The sequence below is a fragment of the Pongo pygmaeus genome, chromosome 5 (genome assembly GCF_028885625.2).
Source record: "Pongo pygmaeus isolate AG05252 chromosome 5, NHGRI_mPonPyg2-v2.0_pri, whole genome shotgun sequence".
Taxonomy (NCBI): domain Eukaryota; kingdom Metazoa; phylum Chordata; class Mammalia; order Primates; family Hominidae; genus Pongo; species Pongo pygmaeus.
Genome location: NC_072378.2, coordinates 134,813,755 through 134,832,762, shown reverse-complemented (window position 1 = coordinate 134,832,762; position 19,008 = coordinate 134,813,755). Strand labels below are relative to the sequence as shown.

At 39.0% G+C, this 19,008-nt stretch overlaps 2 long non-coding RNA genes across 2 annotated transcripts in view; one reads left to right on the top strand and one right to left on the bottom strand.

Moving 5' to 3' along the window:
- Positions 1-16,493, bottom strand: part of LOC129037982 (uncharacterized) — a 28,522-nt gene extending 12,029 nt beyond the window's left edge. Inside the window, exon 1 of the long non-coding RNA XR_008503034.1 lies at positions 16,406-16,493. This is a non-coding gene — a long non-coding RNA (uncharacterized LOC129037982). The remainder of the gene's footprint in view (positions 1-16,405) is intronic.
- Positions 16,494-16,582: 89 nt separating this feature from the next.
- Positions 16,583-19,008, top strand: part of LOC129037983 (uncharacterized) — a 46,513-nt gene continuing 44,087 nt past the window's right edge. The window contains exon 1 of the long non-coding RNA XR_008503035.2: positions 16,583-16,958. This is a non-coding gene — a long non-coding RNA (uncharacterized LOC129037983). The remainder of the gene's footprint in view (positions 16,959-19,008) is intronic.

Genomic DNA, 19,008 nt, shown 5'->3' with positions numbered 1-19,008 from the left:
AGTGACTTCTTGCTGCATTCTTACATGATGGAAGAGGTAAACAAGCTTTCTTGGGCCTCTTTTATAAGAACACTAGTCCTATTCATAAGGGCTCCACCCTCATGATCTAGTCACCTCCTCAAGGCCTCACCTCTTAATGCTGTCGCATTGGAAATTAAGTTTCAACATACAAATTTGTGGCGGGGAAGGAGGACACAAACATTCAGACCATAACAATCCCCAAGTATTTTTATGCTATTATAAATGGAATTTTTTTAAGTTGTCTAATTGTTCACTGTTAGTCTACAGAAATATAAATTTTGTTTATTGACCTTGTATCTTACCATCTTGCATTCACTTATTAGTTCTAGTAACTTTTTGTAGATTCTTTAAAATTTTCTATGTACAAAATCATTTTATATATAAACAAATAGAATTTTACTTCTTCTTTTCCAATTTATATGTTTTTTATTACTTTTTTTGTATATTACATTGGTGAAGACTCCAGTGAAATATTGAGTAACTCAGTAAAAAGTAGATATCTTTCCCTCATTTTTGATCTTAGGAGAAAGTATTCTGTCTTCCAATATTCAGCATAATGTTATCCATTAAGTATTCATAGATATTCTTAAATCAGATTTAGGAGAAAATCACCTTTTATTCCTGCCTTGCTACCTTGCTAAGAGTTTCTATTATAAACAAGTGTTGAATTTTTATAAAATGCTTTTTTTTTACGTCAATTGAAATAATCATTTTTCTGGTCTTTGCTCTGTTGATGTGGTGAAATACATTGATTTATTTTCCATTGTTAAACCCTGTTTGTTTAATGTGTTGCCCTTTTTATACATATTACTGGATTTGATTTACCAAAATTTTGATAGGGAATTTACCACTTATGTTTATTTGGCGTATCAACATAATGTCATTTCTTTTTTTTTTTTTTTTTATGGTAGAATCTAGCTTTATTTTAAATTATGTTTGAATGTTTATTATTTATTTTTAAGTATTTTAATTTATTATTATATAATTAATATGTTTGAACATTTTCTTTTTTTTTTTTCTTTTATTATTATTATTATTATCATTATTATACTTTAGGTTTTATGGTACATGTGCGCAATGTGCAGGTAAGTTACATATGTATACATGTGCCATGCTGGTGTGCTGCACCCACCAACTTGTCATCTAGCATTAGGTATATCTCCCAATGCTATCCCTCCCCGCTCCCCCCACCCCACAACAGTCCCCGGAGTGTGATGTTCCCCTTCCTGTGTCCATGTGTTCTCATTGTTCAATTCCCACCTATGAGTGAGAATATGCGGTGTTTGGTTTTTTGTTCTTGCGATAGTTTACTGAGAATGATGATTTCCAGTTTCATCCATGTCCCTACAAAGGACGTGAACTCATCATTTTTTATGGCTGCATAGTATTCCATGGTGTATATGTGCCACATTTTCTTAATCCAGTCTATCATTGTTGGACATTTGGGTTGGTTCCAAGTCTTTGCTATTGTGAATAATGCGGCAATAAACATACGTGTGCATGTGTCTTTATAGCAGCATGATTTATAGTCCTTTGGGTATATACCCAGCCATCCCATTACTGGCCATTTCTTGTGATGTTTTTGTTGTAGTATCAGGATAATGCTAGCTGCATTTAACAAATTAATTATTCCCTCTTCCTTTGTTTTCTGAAAGAGTTTGTTTTGAACTATTTCATTTCTTAAACATTTAATGAAAATCACCAGTGAAGACCTCTGAGCCTGGAGTTATCTCTGTTCAAAGCTCCTTAATTATGAACTGAGTTTCTATAATTAATATAAGGATATTTAAGTTCTTAATTTTGGGGGGGTTCTGATTTGGTAATCTGTTTTTCTTAAGAAATTTGTCTATTTTATCTAAATTGTCAAATTTGTTGGCAAAAGCTACACATAGCATTCTCTTATGATCTTTTTAATGTTTGTAGAATCTGAAGTGATGCCCCCTTTTCTGATATTGGTAATTTTGGACTTGCATCTTTTGGCTAGAGTTTTAAGAATTTTATTAACATTTTGAAAGAACAAGTTTTTGTTTTTGTCTTTCTCTATTGCTTGTCCAATTTGCCTTTCATTGATTTCTGCTACCTTTATTATGTTCTCCCTTCTACTTATTTGGGCTTCATTTTTGTGCTTCTTTTTGTAATTTCATAAGGTTGAAATGTCAATCATTGATTTTAGATATTTTTGTTTTGCTTTAATTTATACATCTCATATGTATAAATTAATACCTCTTCATAAAAGAAAAAGATCTAAGAAGAAAGAAAAAGATCTACCTATAGATTTGTCTCAATCACTGTTTTAGCTGCATCCCCCAAATTTTGGTGTGTTGCATTTTTATCACTCAGTTCAAAATATTTCCTGACTTCTTCTTGCAATTTTTTTCTTTAACTCATTAGTTACTTAGGAGATGTTGTTTAATTTCCAAATGTTTGGGGTTTTCCTAGATATCTTGTTTCTATTTGTTTCTAATTTAAACCCATCATGATCAAAGAGCATACTAAGTATGATTTCATTATTTTAGAATCCTTCACTGAAACTTGTTTTATGGCTGAATATATTATCCATCTTGGCAAATATACCACATTGCTTTTGAAAAAAATGCGCCTTTTGTATTATTTCAAATGTTGGGTGTAGGATTCTATAAATATCAAGTAGATCAAGATGGCTGTTAATTTTGTAAAGAGCTATGTGTTTCTGATTTAGTTTGTCTAGCTGTTCTTTTATCTTTCGGAGAATGGCATTAAAATCTCTAATTATAACTTAGAAATGGCAATTTTTGTTTCCAGTATTTTTAAGTTCTGTTATTAGGCACATAAACATTTATTACTGTTATGTATTTCTAGTGGATTGACAAATCTATTATTATAGAATGTCCCTCTTTATCTCTGGTGATACTTTTATCTTTAAAATTTTGTTTATATCTTATTTTAATATAGCTACACCAGTCTTCTTACACCTTCTGTTTTCATGGTAAATCTTTTTCCATCCATGTACTTTCCATCTATTTTTCTCTATATATTTAAAGTGCAACTCTTATAAATGGCATATATTTTGGTCTTGCTTTTTATCCATACTATCTCTATATTCTAATTGGAGTGTTTAGATTAAATGCATTCATATATTTATTGATATATTTATGATTGGGTCTATGATTTTATTATTTTGTATTTGTTTCTTCTATATTGTGTTTCTTTGTTCCTGTTACCTATTTTTTTAGATACTTGGAATTAAATTTTATTTTTCCTGTTAGCTTTTTAGCTATACTTCTTGGCATTATTTATGTAGGTGATTGCTTTAGGAATTGGACTTCTTACAGTCCACTTACATTTATGCATTATGGCTTCATACAAAATGTAGAAGACTTACAACTCCGTAAGATCCATATTGACTTCCCCCTAATCCTTTATCCTTTAGTTGTTACATATATCACATCTGGATATCTTAGAACCCCCACAAGATAATGATATAGATTGCTTGAAACAGTTATATTGATTATACAAAATTAAGATAAAAAAGCAAAAAAAAAAAGCATTTTCTAGCCAGACAATGTGGTTCACACCTGTAATCCCAGCACGTTGGGAGGCCAAGGCAGGAGGATCACCTGAGGTTGGGAGTTCAAGACCAGCCTGACTAACATGGAGAAACCCCGTCTGTACTAAAAATACAAAATTAGCTAGGCGTGGTGCCTCATGCCTGTAATCCCAGTTACTCAGGAGGCTGAGGTAGAAGAATTGCTTGAACCCGGAAGGCAGAGAGGTTGTGGCGAGCCAAGATTGCGCCATTGCACTCCAGCCTGGGCAACAAAAGCAAAACTCCGTTTCAAAAAAAAAAAAACAACAACATTTTCTGTTCACCCAGATGGTTATTCATGGTTCTGAGTTTCCATCTCTTATTATTTCTCTTCAGCCTCAAGAACTACCTTTAGCATTTCTCATAATGTAGGCCTGCTTGCATCAAATCCTCTTAGTTTTTTTTCATCTGAGAATGTTTTTCTTTCTCCTTCATTTCTGAAGGGTATAGAATTCCCAGTTGATGGCTTTCTTTTTTTTGAAGCACTTTGAAGATGTTGTTCTACCCTGCTGGCTTCTGTGGTTTCTCATAAGATCAGCTATTAATCAAATTACTGTTCTCTTATATGTATATGTCATTTTATTGCTTGCCACTTTCTAGATTTGTTCTTTAATTTTGGCTTTCATTATGTGACTCTGATGATACCTGTTTCTGCAAGACAGGCTTTGGCAAAAATCAAAATTTTAGGTCAAATAACAGCATTACTTATTCCTTTACTGGCTAGAATGCAAAATGTGTAGAACCAGGTCAGGTTTCCAAGGAGAGTCTTATCAAATCTTTAAAGAGCATGCAATTTAAATGCTATTGAGATTGACTAGAGCAAAATTCTTTGTATGAAGCAAGTATAATATTAATAACAAAATATGATTTAAAATTTACATAAAAAAGAAAACTACAGAAGAATCTCAAATATGATGACAGTCAGAATCAAATAACACATTATAAAAATAATACACTGGCCAAGTGCAATGGGTCACGCCTGTAACCCCAGCACATTGGGAGGCCAAGGCAGGAGGACTGCTTGAGGCCAGGAGATTGAGATCAGCCTAGACAATGTAACAAAACTCCATCTCTAAAAAAAAAAAAAAAAAAAAAATTAGCCAGTCATGATGGCATGCACCTGTATTCCTATCTACTTTGGAGGCTGAGGCAGAAAGCTAGCTTGAGACAAAGGCTGCAGTGAGCTATGATCATGCCACTACACTCTAGTCTGGGCAACAGAGAGCAAGACCCAGTCTCAAATAATAATAATAATAAAGATAATATACCATAATTAAGTGGGGTTTACTCTGTAAATCTAAGAATACTTGGCATCATGAAGTCAATTGATACAATTAGTCAAATTTAAGGAGATTTAAAGAGAAAATTCACAAATCATCTCTGCAAATACTAAAAAGATATTTGATACAACAGAATGCCCATTCTTGGTTTTTAAAATTCAATAAAATAAAACTTGAAAAGTATTTTGCTAACATGAAAAAGATATATAAATAGAAATCCCAGAACAACACAAGGCTGCCCACTATACCACTGGTATTTAATGTTTCATTGGAAGTGTTAACTTACACCATTAGATAACAGAAGAAAATCGGTAGTGTAAGAACTGAAAAGGAAGAGGAAAACTAACTCTTAATCCACCTGACAAAGGTCTAATATCCAGAATCTACAAGGAACTTAAGCAAACTTACAAGAAAACAAACAACCCCATTAAAAAGTGGGCAAAAGATATGAACAGACACTTCTCAAAAAAAGACATACATGCAGCCAAGAAATATATGAAAAATAGCCCAACGTCACTGATCATTAGAGAAATGCAAATCAAAACCACAATGAGATACCAACTTGTGCCAGTCAGAATGGTGATTATTAAAAAGTCAAGAAACAACAGATGCTGGTGATGTTCCAGAGAAATAGGCACACTTTTACACTGTTGGTGGGAATGTAAATTAGTTCAACCATTGTGGAAGGCAGTGTGGCGATTCTTCAAAGATTTAGAATCAGAAATGCCATTTGACCCAGCAATCTTGTTACTGGGTATATATCCAAAGGAATATAAACCATTCTGTTCTAAAGGCACATGTACATGTATGTTCATTGCAGCACTATTCACAACAGCAAAGATATAGAATCAACCCAAATCCCCATCAATGATAGACTGGATTAAGAAAAAATGTGGTACATATGCACCATGGAATACTATGCAGCCATAAAAAGGAATGAGAGTGAGATCATGTCCTTTGCAGGGACATGGATGAAGCTGGAAGCCATTATCCTCAGCAAACTAACACAGAAACAGAAAACCAAATGCCACATGTTCTCACTTATAAGTAGGAGCTGAACAATGAGAATACATGGACACAGGGAGGGGAACAACACTTACTGGGGCCTGTTGGGGCAGGGTGGGGTTGGGGGAGAGCATTAGGGAAAAGAGCTAATGCATGCTGGGTTTAATACCTGGGTGATGGGTTCATAAGTGCAGCAAACCACCATGGCACACATTTAGCCTATTTAACAAACCTCCACATCCTGCATATATACCCTGGAACTTAAAACACACACACACACACACACACACACACACACACAGAATAAAATTTTTTTTGAAAAAAAGAACAAAATAAAAAATGAATGCAGGAAAAATAAAATTAATATAGATATAAAACATTCTATTTGCAAATGGTATAATATTTGATTTGTCTTATAAAACACATAAGAGAATTGAATAAAACTGCAATATTTGTAAAGTAGCAAGATTTAAATTAATATGAAAAAGTAGGTAGCCTTCACATTTGCAAACAATATACAGAAAAGCAGATAATCTTGCTATTTATAATCATAATAAACAAGATAAAATAGCTAGAAGTAAGCTTAACATGAAATGGGCAACACCTGTACCTAAGAAAAACTTTAAAACACTGTTGAAGGAGAAGAAAAGTACACTTAAACAAATGAAACAATGTATCTCATGTTTCTTAATGCAAAGACTCAACATCATTACAATGTTCATTCTACTTAATGAAGCTAACAAAATCCAAGCAAGAATAGCCAACAAACCTTGAAAATCTCCAGATATTGCATATAACATAAGACTTCATTGATTAAAACACTTTAATATTGACCTATGAATGGAGACACCAGTGGGACAGAGTAGAAATTCCAAAAACAGGGACAAACACATGTAGGAAATTGAACTGGGAAAGATGGCGTCTCAAATCATCTTTAATAAATTGCATGAAGACAATTGAGTAAAAGGCAATGCTGGATCCATAGTTCATATCATACATCACGATAAATACCAAATAGATAAAAAATGTAAATGGAAAAAATAAAATCAAATAAATATTTAAGAAAATATAAATTTTATTATAGAACTACAGTTGGGAAGATCTATCTACCTATCATTCCACTTCCAAAACCTGAAGAGAATATAATGATTAAATCAAATGCATGAAAATGAAAACCTTAAACATGGCAAACAACAACAACAACAACAACAAAAACACAAACACAAACAAAATCCAAAGACAAAAGAAAAACTGGTCAAAACATTGCAATTTGTAAACAAACGCTGATCTCCTCAGTACCTAATAGCTCCCAGAAATCAAGATTTTTAAAACCTACAGTAACAGGAATGGGGAAAGGACATGACACAAAAGTTCACAAATGGCCCTTAAAGGTATGACAATATTCTGTTTTACTCATGATAAGAAATCAGGCTGGGCATGGTGGCTCACCCTTATAATCCCAGCACTTTGGGAGGCTGAGGTGGGCGGATCATTTGAGGCCGGGAGTTCGAGACCAGACAGGCCAGCATGGTGAAACCCCATATCTACTAAAAATACAAAAATTAGCTGGTCATGGTGGCACACATACAAGGCCTGCAATCTCAGCTACTGGGGAGGCTGAGGCATGAGAATCATTTGAACCTGGGAGGTGGAGTTTGCAGTGAGCCAAGACAGTGCCACTGCACTCCAGCCTGGGCAACAGAGAGAGAGACCCTGTCTCAAAAAAAAAAAAAAAAGAAAAAAGAAAAAAAAAGAAATCAAATATTAAAACCACACTAAGAAAACACTTGTCATCTGTTGGATTGGCAAAATCCAGAAGTGTAATACACTACCCTGGGCAAAGCTGTGTAGGAAGAGGTACCCTCAAACATTTACTGGTGGGAGAATAAAATGCTACAACGTTCCAGGAAGAGAGACTGGCAATAGCTATCAACATTACAGGTGCATTTACCCTTTAATCCCCCAACATCATGTCTCAGTATCTAGCCGTTAGTTACACCTGTACACATAAAAAATAGCACATGAAAAAGGATGTTTCTGGCAGCATTGTTTGCAATAAAAGAGACTGAAAACTACTCAAGAGTCCAACAACTAGGAGACTGGTTGCATAAAATCTAATACATTCATGTATTAGAATAATCTTCAGCTGTCAAAAAGAGCGAGAAGGATGTCACATATGGACATGGAGAAAGTTCTATGATATATTAAGTGAAAAGAAAGGCAAGGTGTAGAACAGAAAAACTATCTTTTGTATAGGAGAGAAATATAAGAATATTTATTCATATGTGTATAACAAAATAGTGTAAAGATAAACAGAAACTCAAATAATAATGTAGAGTGGGCAAAGGAGGAATTTGGTGGATAGAACAGAGAAGGGCAAAATGTCCCAGAGTACCTTCTTAGACAGACTTTTATTTTTATTATTATTTTTTTAGACAGAGTCTTGCTCTGTTGCCCAGACTGGAGTGCAGTGGCATAATTTCAGCTCACTGCAACCTCCACGTCCAGGGTTCAAACGACTCTCCTGTCTCAGCCTCCCGAGTAGCTTAGACTACAGGTGCATGCCACCACAGCCAGCTAATTTTTGTATTTTTAGTAGAGATGGGGTTTCATTATGTTGGCCAGGCTGGTCTTGAACTCATGACCTTAAGTGATCCTCCTGCCTCGGCCTCCCAAAGTGCTGAGATTACAGGCATGAGCCACCACACCCAGCCTTAGAGAGTTTTGATTTTTCTTTCTTTTTTTTTTTAAGACAGAGTCTTACTCTGTTACCCAGGTTGGAGTACAGTGGTGCAATCTCAGCCCACTGCAACCTCTGCTTCCTGGGTTCAAGTGATTCTCTTGCCTCAGCCTACTGTGTAGCTGGCATTACAGGTGTGCGCCAGCATGCCACCATGCCCAGCTAATTTTTGTATTTTTAGTAGCAGAGACAGGGTTTTCTCATGTTAATCAGGCTGGTCTCCAGCTCCTGACCTCAAGTGATCTGTCCACCTTGGCCTCCCAAAGTGTTGGGATTACAGGCGTGAACCACTGCACCTGGCCAGTTTTGAGTTTTGAGCCATGTTCAAAAAATTTTTTGAAGGGAAAATAAACTCAAGATGTGGGAAATTTTCTAAGAATGTTGTTATTTAGTAAAATAATACATGGCTTCTGTCTTGCTAGTTGTGGTCTTGGGGGTGGTCACATGTGGGAGAGACTCTTATCTGGCCAGGAAGACGGGGCAGAGTATAGGGCGTCAGTGCTCACAGAGGCAGCAGCCAGCCCCTAAGCCATCCAGAACCGTCAGGGCATTAGCACAGTTTATCTTGGCCCCACGCACGGCCTGATTCCACTCATTGTCTTGGCTCCCTGCGGTAGCTATCAGGTCATGGGACTGCCTTGGGAAAAAAAAAGTAATGGGCTATCCAGGCAGGTTCCACTCCCTGTAATCTGTCCCTGAGGAAGGTCCCGAGAAACATTAGCAAGACTTTTCTTTGAAATGCCTTTCTATAATTACTTTTTCTGTCTCAGGAAGACAGTTTCATTGCACCTAATCTAAATTTAGGCTTCCTGATTCCATTCCATTCCTCATGGAAACAGTTTGGACGATCCAAATAATGACCGCCTTCACTGATGTTTTAAGGAGGTGAAATTCATACATGATTCCCCTCACCAGAGCTTAAGCTAGCTAAGGATGAACAGCCTCAAGTGTTTCCCCTGGTAGCCCTGGGGAAACTGGAGTTGTGGGCTTGTTCACACTGTTGCTCAAGTATCCTGACCTTGTGGGGCAATGAGACACATACACACACACACACAAAATCACTAGTTCTAGCATTGTCCTTTTAGCTTTGCCTCTAGCATCCTTTAAAAGACCATATTCTCCACAATTGACAGAAGTGGAGGACAGCATTAATGTTGACAAAAAGTACAGGTAACTGTCCCAGGGCCCCAACAGATGCCCCTAGGGCCAGATGAAAGTGCTATCTGCCTTAACTCAAACTGTGCAGCGGGGAGATCAAAGACTTTGAAGGACAGTCACCCCACATTCTGTCCTTTCAGGAATATGCAGCAAGCAGTAATGAAAATATATGCCTAACCCAGGTGTATAAGGTCCCTCTGCCTTCCAGCTGGCATGTCCTCTAACTCCTTGCTACTGAAAGCATGGTCTATACATAGACCCTAGGATCAGCCGCACTAGGGAGCTTGTTAAAAATGCAGAGTGTCAGGCCCTACCCCAGATATGCTGAACCAGAATCTGCATTTTAACAAGATCCCCGGGTGACTCACAATCACATTCAAGTTCACAGAAAGCTGCTCTGAGCTGCAGGTGCAGGCAGAATGTTATCTCATTCTGGTCTGTGCTCTTCCTTTTACCTGCCCTTCTCTCACGATTGAAACATCTTCCAGGTACGGAGTCTTAGTCCACCCTATAGGTGCATGGGAACCACGGAAGCAAAGGGTGGGAAGAATCTCCCTTTCCTGGCCATTCTTTCCTCTCTGTGTCCACAAAGCAAAACCACCAGTCAGCAGTTCAAAGCAAATATCTCTGTTCTGGAAACTGGGGACACGTTTAGGAGCACTTCCTAAACTAGGAGAGGGTAAGTTAAAGGTCTCACCCATTGGAACTCTACCCATCTCAAGATTCCTGTTCTACAGTTCCATCCACCTCCCAGGCATGGGGGCGGCCTCCCTCCCCCAAATCAAAAAGAGCTCTGACGTCTCACTCTTCCTACCATCTTCCCTTCACCCTTGCAATGAGCCAAATCTGTGAATTTCTCTCTAAAATTCTAGGTTTCAGTTAGGCAGAGATTGGTGCTGGTGACTCTAGGGCCCCTTGTTGGTGGTGGAGATGGTACTTCCTGATTTGATTTGCTGATCCACTTTTGCACCAATGTGAGTTGCAGATGGATGAGTTCCTCTAACTGGGGGACTTATTAAAATAGTTTCTCATGGAGAGGCAGTTCAGTGTAGTGGATAGAGCAAAGTATGGAGCCAGAATCCTTGAATCAAATCCCAAATCGACCTACAATAGCACCAGGTAGGCACTGGATAAGTATCTGCTATCCTTATATAGGTGCAAATAATGTCTGGAAATATTTCAGAATGCTGCAGGCTTGTGAATTGAAAGAGCAATTTGAAGTGATTATCTGAGAGCTTCATACAGGCTCACTGGAGGGAAAAGTTACATTTATGCTTAGGAGCCCCAAGACCATTTGCAATAGGTAGAGAGAGGAATCAATGTTTCTTGTCGCTTCTTGCTCAACCTTCATCTCCTGACTTCACAGGTAGGCTTATCACTCCCAGCTTGAATTGCTTATGGCCATTGTTTCCCATTGCTTCTATTCTGTTATTTTACTTGACTATCCCAGTGCTCTTTTCCTATTGCAGAAGTTTGTCTAGTGGGCACCTTTACTAACCTCCTTCTTAAAAATGATGTTGGAATACAGAAGTTAACATAAAATAATTTCCACATAATTGTATAACTATAAGGAGTAGAACTCAGGAATCAGAGGAGCTATATACAGACAGACAGGGAATTTCTCTTTTTAAAGGAACACTAATTGTAACAAGATCTTTTTTTTATTCGGGAGTACTTAGAATAGATTTCAGCAAATTTGGATCTTTGAGAACAATACTCCTCAAGTTACTAGGTCTTCTGTGTGGTGAGTCAGCCCAGGGGTGACATCCTGCACTGTGTAATTGCTGGCATGGCTTTGGGAAACATTGCCAGGCTGGTTAACTTAGTTTAGGTATTAAGAAGATATGAATTCTAGTTTGACTTGTGCCAAAGCATACAAAAAAGAATAAAAGAAGGTGTTTTTAAATTTATTTTTGTTTTATTTTATTTTCTACAGAGCCTTACTTTGTCACCCAGGCTGCTGGAGTGCAGTGGCGCTATCTCTGCTCAGTGCAACCTCTGCCTCCTGGGTTCAAGCGATTCTCCTGTATCAACCTCCTGAGTAGCTGAGATTACAAGCGTGCATCAGCATACCTGGCTAATTTTTGTATTTTTAGTAGAGACAGGGTTTCACCATGTTAGCCAGGCTGGTCTCGAACTCCTGGCCTCAAGTGATCTGCCTGCCTCAGCCTCCCAAATTGCTGGGATTACAGGCATGAGCCACTATGCCCGGCTGGAAGGAGCTCTTTACTGTCACATCGGTTGCAATTTGTGTGTAGGTTTAGAGCATTTCTAGATTTTCTATGAAAATTGGAAAGTTATTTTTACTTTCTTTAAAATGGTAGAGATGTCTAATGAAGTGAATCTAAAGAAAGAGAAAAGGACCGTTTGCACAATATAACTATAAAAATTCCAATTTGAAGAAACCAAAAGATCATCTACTACAACAATTCGTAAAATGTTGGCATCCCTTCAGTAGTATCCTTGTTAGAGATTGCTTTATCATATAGCAGGGAAATATATAGCTGTAGGATCCAAATAGACCAGGGCTTAAATATCAGTCCCATCACTTCCTGCCTGTTTTACCTAAGTCAAATTGCTTAATTTCTATTAGCCTCAGTTTTCTTATCAATGAAGTGGTGCATAAAAGCTACCCTGTATGTGGTTGGTAAAAATTAAATGAGATTTTATATATATATATAAAGCACTTAGCACTATGCCTATGTATGCTATAAAAAATGTCGTACATACCGGGCACAGTGGTCATGCCTGTAATCCTACCTACTACTTTGGGAGGTTGAGGCAGGAGGATCACTTGAGGCCAGGAGTTCAAGGTCAGCCTGGGCAATATGGTAAGACCCTGTCTCTACAAAAAATTTAAAATTTAGCCAGGCATGGTGGCCACTGCCTATGGTGTCAGCTACTCAGGGTGCTGTGGCAAAAGGATCGCTTGAGCTCAGGAGGTTGAGGCTGCAATGAGCTATGATTGCACCACTGCACTCCAGCCTGGGTGACAAAGTGAGACCCTGTCTCAAAAAAAAAAAAAAAAAAAATCATACAAAGCCCTTAATAAAACTTAAAAGCAAAACCATACAAAACTCTCAGTTCTGTGAGCTTTTTAACTTGCCTACCTACTTTGAAGTGTTGTCATTAGGGATAGAATTATATATTTAAAGCACCTATCACGTGGTAGAGACTCATTAAGTTAGAAGGGCCATTATTATTTCCTCCAGATGATCATTCTACATCATTCATTCATTCTTCAAATATTTAGGAGGAATTGACTGTGTGCCAGTGGTTTGAGGGAACTCAATGTGTGAGACACTTGTGTTCCTTGTTCAAGTCTGGAGGTGATTGGCTTGAGGTGGTTTGAGTGTGACAGGCAGAGAGAAGCAGAAGTTTAGGGCTAAGTGACAGGTAGGTGTTGGTGCCATTGACTAATCTAGGGCAGGTTGGAGGAAAATAAGACTTTGGGGCAGAAGAGGACGAAGAAGAAATCAAGGGTTCTATTTTTCCTGTGTTAAGTTCAAGATGCTCATGAAACATTCAAGTGGAAGGTCATGGAGGTAGATGAATATATAAGGAAAGAGAGATTTGACTGGAGAAAACAATGGGTTCATTATGACATATACATGGCATTTAAAACAACAGAGCTTGATGAGGTGATGAAGAAAAAGTGTGTAAAAGAGAAGAGAGGCCCAAACTGAAATCTGAGGAGCCTCAACATTCAGAACTCAACTGGGCACTGTGGCTTAAGCCTGTAATCCCAGCACTTTGGGAGGATGAGGCAGGCAGAACACCTGAGGTTAGAAGTTTGAGACCAGCCTGGCCAACATGGCCAAACCTCGTCTCTACTGAAAATATAAAAATTAGCCGGGCATGGTGGGGAGCACCTGTAATCCCAGCTACTCCGGAGGCTGAGGCAGAAGAATCTCTTGAACCTGGAAGGCGGAGGTTGCAGTGAGCCGAGATCACACCACTGCCCTCCAGCCTGGGCGACAGAACAAGACTCTGTGTCAGAAAAAAAAAAAAAAAAGAAAGAAAGAGAAAGAAAAGAACTCGATGGAGCACAAGTAGCTGAGTAATGCCCCAGGAAGCCGGCATCATCGTTGGACAGCTCAGATGTTCAGGATGCTGCATTTTGAGCCTACCTCATTGGAATTTCAAAATATTGGCCTCTTTGGAGCAAGACAGAGCAAGTCTGTTCCTTCAAGAAGGTGAAAAGCTCCCTGCATGTCTTCCATTGGACTTCTCCCCTTTAGCTTAAAAATATCCACAGTCCTGAAACATGGCTCAGAAGCAGATATTACCCAAACCCCACTCTTACAGCTCGGCCAGCCAGCCACATGGAGGACCCCGAAGTGAATAAGAGGGTAAGTACAAGGGAAACAGATGAATCACTTTGAAAACCCACTGCTGTTGTCTGAATGAAGCATGACTGTGGCTACAACAAACAGCAGTTGTATAAAGCAAGGTCTTTCAGAGAAAACCATAAGACAAAGAGAGCACATTTTACAGTCAGTTGTGCTTCAAGCAGTATCTTTAAAATTATGGAGTAGGAAGGCATGTGCTAGTGATGTCAAAGCAACTGCAAACCAGCTGGACTTCAACTAGAATTTAGTCAGATGTTCATGTTTCCTCCTGGAGTCCATTACTCCAGGTAATTCATTTGTCTTTGCTCAATTTTTGTTTTTTGTTTTTTTTTTGTTCTTGTTTTAAAAGACAGGGTCTCAGGCCAGGCGTGATGGCTCACGGCTGTAATCCCAGCACTTTGGGAGGCCGAGGCAGGCAGATCACTTGAGGTAGGTAGTTTCAGACCAGCCCAGCCAACATGGTGAAACCCCATTTCTACTAAAAATACAAAAATTAGCTGGGCATGGTGGTGAGTGCCTGTAATCCCAGCTATTCAGGAGGCTGAGGCAGGAGAATCGCTTGAATCCAGGAGGTGGAGTTTGCAGTGAACCAAGATCACACCACTGCACTCCAGCCTGGGTGACAAGAGTGAGATTCCATCTCAAAAAAACAAAAAAACAAAGACAGGGTCTCACTTTGTCACCCAGGCTGGAGTGCAGTGGCTCTTTTTGTTTTTAGACGGAATTTCGCTCTTGTCACTCAGGCTGGAGTGCAATGGCACGATCTTGGCTCACTGCAACCTCTGACTCTCAGGTTCAAACAATTCTCCTGCCTCAGCCTCCCAAGTAGCTGAGATTACAGGTGCCCACCACCACACCAAGCTTATTTTTGTAGGGATGGAGTTTAATCATTTTGGCCAGGCTGGTCTCGAATTCCTGACCACAGGTGATCCATCTGCCTCGGCCTCCCAAAGTGCTGGAATTACAGGCATGAGCCACTGCTCCCGGCCTAGTGCGGTGGCTTGATCATAGCTCACTGAAGCCTCGACCTCCTAGGCTCAAGCAATCCTCCCACCTCAGTCTCCTGAGTAGCTGGGACTCAAGGTGCATGCCACCACATCCAGCTCAGTTTGGTTTTGATTTCCATTTCACAGCTCTGATATAGTGCGTTTGTTACTCAGCTATGTAACTTTATATTTGAATATCCATTAATTGACTTTGACATCACCCCAAGCTTTGCCCTCCACTCTTAATTTAGGATCCAATATTTACCTACTACTTCAGTTCTTACCCAGGTTTTGGTCCTGCTGTATCCTGACATATCTAGGGAAAGCCACATGCAAAAACCAATACTGTAGGTAAACACTCTAGCCATTATCCAAAGGTCATATTTTACAGATGTGCTCTGTGTGGAACTGGAAATTGATCTCCATTCATTTTTCAGGCACTTCTGCATATATAACAGCGTTGGTACCTAGTAATTTCCTGAGCAAGAGACAGCTGATAATCAAAGTGTTTGGACTGCTCCTGCCTGACAGAACTGTGAGATATGGTCTCCACATCTAGGTACTAAGTATCTGACCAGATAGATTGTTGAGGTAGTTCTACTCAGGGTACTATGATGCAGGTCTGGAATTTACTTCTCTTTGTGATGTTAACCATCACCCAACAATGGGACCATTGGTGTGAGTCTTTCCACCTTTCTAAGGTTCACTCCCTCATTAGCATCTCATCCTAAGGACACCTTCTACCTCCTTGTCCTCTAAGCAATGCTTGTCAAACCCTACAGACCAGTGGCTGCATCAGAACAATGAGGAAGGGCTTTTGGAATACTATGCAGCCATGTCCCTCTGCAGGGACATGGATAAAGCTGGAAACCGTCATTCTCAGCAAACTAACACGAGAACAGAAAACCAAACACCACATGTTCTCACTCATAAGTGGGAGTTGAACAATGAGAACACATGGACACGGGGTGGGGGCATCACACACCAAAGCCTGTCGGCGGGTGGGGGGCTGGGGGAGGGATCACATTAGGAGAAATACCTAATGTAGATGACAGGGTTGATGGCTGCAGCAAACCACCATGGCACATGCATACCTATGTAACAAACCTGCACGTTCTGCACATGTACTCCAGAACTTAAAGACTTAAAGTATATATATATATAGTATATATATGACATGAATATTATATTCTTCAGGAGATTTTGATTCAATAGGCCTCAGGTGAGGCTAAAACCCTACCTTTTCTAATGTTCCTTGTATGATTCTGATGTGTAACCAGGTTGGGAATCACACTTACGGAAAGTCCAAGTCAGGAACAGGAGGTTATGACTTTCTGGGCCACATCTTCTCTCTGGTCTCACTCTGTCTGGTTAGCTTCATCCAGTAAGCCCTTTGGTCAGTTTGTTCCCATTCTGACCATTATGATTCCTCATAATGGTTCTGTTCTAATTCTCCTGAGTTAATGGGCTCATTGGTCATTCCAGATGCTCTGATCCTAATAATCATTTTGATACTCTGTTCTAGTTTACTAAGAAGAGTCACCAATTTTGTTTCTGTGGTTTGGTATGAAATAAGGTGGCAGAAACAGTACTCTCCAAATATCCATGCACTCCTGACATTTTTCAGCAGCCCATATTACTAGTTCTGGCCCAGGGATTGGGAGAAGAAGAGACACGTGTCATCTCTGAGTTGAGGCTGCTAAGAGCTGGTACAACTTTCCATTCTTCTCTTCCCCTCTAGCAGTGACCTGAGAAGCTACATATTGACATGGCGCTACCATGGGTGGAGGAGCCTGCATTGCTGAATCACAGGATGAAGGCGAATCCCTGCCAGCCTCCATCCATCTCTGGGTGAGCAATAAATAAACTTCTTGCTGAGACACAGAAATTTCAGGGTTGATTTGTTACCACAGCATGGCCTACCCTGTCCAGGACTAAACAAAACAGTGATTTCTTGGTAAAATGCTGCCAAGATAACTAAGCCGACCCATCAAGACCCAATTTCCTAATTTCTTGTTCTCTTTCCTTTCCAAATAGCACATAGTGGACACCCATTGGACACCACAAAGACAAAATAATGCTAGTTACAAGGGATGAAACAGCTCATTAGTGAAAGAAAAAGTAGCTCCCACTTAAACTGTGACTGACCTTCCAGGAAAGTCATTTTCAATCATATTTAAATCCTTTAACATTTCCCTTACCTCTTGTTCATTCTATACCAAAGGTGGCAGACTCCGATGTGAGGGTAAAATGCATGGAGTAGGCAGATCTAAAACAATGGGTAATGTGGGGCTTTGCACTTAAGAACAGAACAAATAGAAAAGGGCTTGGCCATCTGAAGATATTCAAATCAATAAAAGTAATAGCTCTGGCTAATTAAGAGACTGCAGCCCCAATCAGCCTGCCACCAGAAGCTATGAACTGAAGCTAGACATACCACTAGAGCTCCATCAGGTCTAAAAATCATTTTTGAATTTTAGTATATACATGTCAAAATACTATGCAGCCATTCAAAGATATGAAGCATGCTGGATGCAGTAGCTCATGCCTATAATCCCAACACTTGGGGAAGCTGAGGCGGGAGGATTTCTTTTCTTTTTTTTTTTTTGAGATGGAGTCTCACTCCGTTGCGTAGGCTGGAGTGCAGTGGCACCATCTCGGCTCACTGCAGCCTCCACCTCCCCAGTTCAAGCGATTCTCCTACCTCAGCCTCCCAAGTAGCTGGGATTATAGGTGTGCACCACCACACCCAGTTAATTTTTGTGTTTTTAGTAGAGACAGGGTGTTACCATGTTGGCCAGGCTGGTCTCGAACTCCTTGCCTTAGGTGACCCACCCACCTCGGCCTCCCAGAGTGCTGGGATTACAGGCTTGAGCCACCACATCCAGCCTGCCTTCCTGCTTAATACCCACAGAATGAGCACTCTCCAGAGGAGTCAACAATGCCTGTTTGGTAGGGAGTATTTCTTTAGCTCAAGAGTTCAAGAACGGCCCTGGCAACATAGTGAAACTCCATCTCTACAAAAAATTTAAAAAGTTAGCTGGGCATGGTGATGCATGCTTTTAAGTCTTAGCTACTTAGGTGGCTGAGGTGGCAGGATCTTTTGAGCCTGGGAGGTTGGGGGCAGTAAGCCATGATCTCAACATTTCACTCCTGTCTAGGCAATAGAGTGTGACCCTGTCTCCAAAATAAATAAATAATAAATAATAAATAAAAATATGATATAGAAGAATAGTAACTGGGAAGAAAAATTACTTATAGTATATGTATGTGTTTTTAAAATTAAAAAACAATTATAATATCTAATTTATTAAAACAAAATGTGTAGAAAAAAGACTAGAAGTAGAGTTCATGTACCTAATTAACGGTTGATATCTGTAGGTTGCAGGCTTTTCCCACTCTCCTAAAATAAACATGTATTGTTTTGTAGTCATCAGGAAATAAATGTTATCTTAAAAATTCATATCTTGGAATAAAGGGCAAATATATCACTACGTTAACTACAAAAATTACTGATTTTTAAATTCTAACTGTATAATGTGTACTATGATATCTTGTGTGTTTGGTGTGCTTTAAATCAATGGTTGTACTAAATTACACAGAAACTAACCTGCAACTGCAACTCATCTACAAGTTCTAGTTAAGTTGAAACATATATCTATTATCCTTTATATATTTCAGAAGAAAATTTTGCTCATTTTAGTAATCATCATAATTATATGGCAAAAGAGAACAAACTACATCTTAAAAACATAACAGCATGGGGGCAAGTGGTAACAGACAATGGAAAATATCCTGTAATTACAGCTGCCAAAAGAATGCAAATAATTAAGAAAACTTTTTGTTCTCCAAGTTTTTGTTCCACTGTTTATTCATTGGAATTACTTGGTATTTGGTGAGT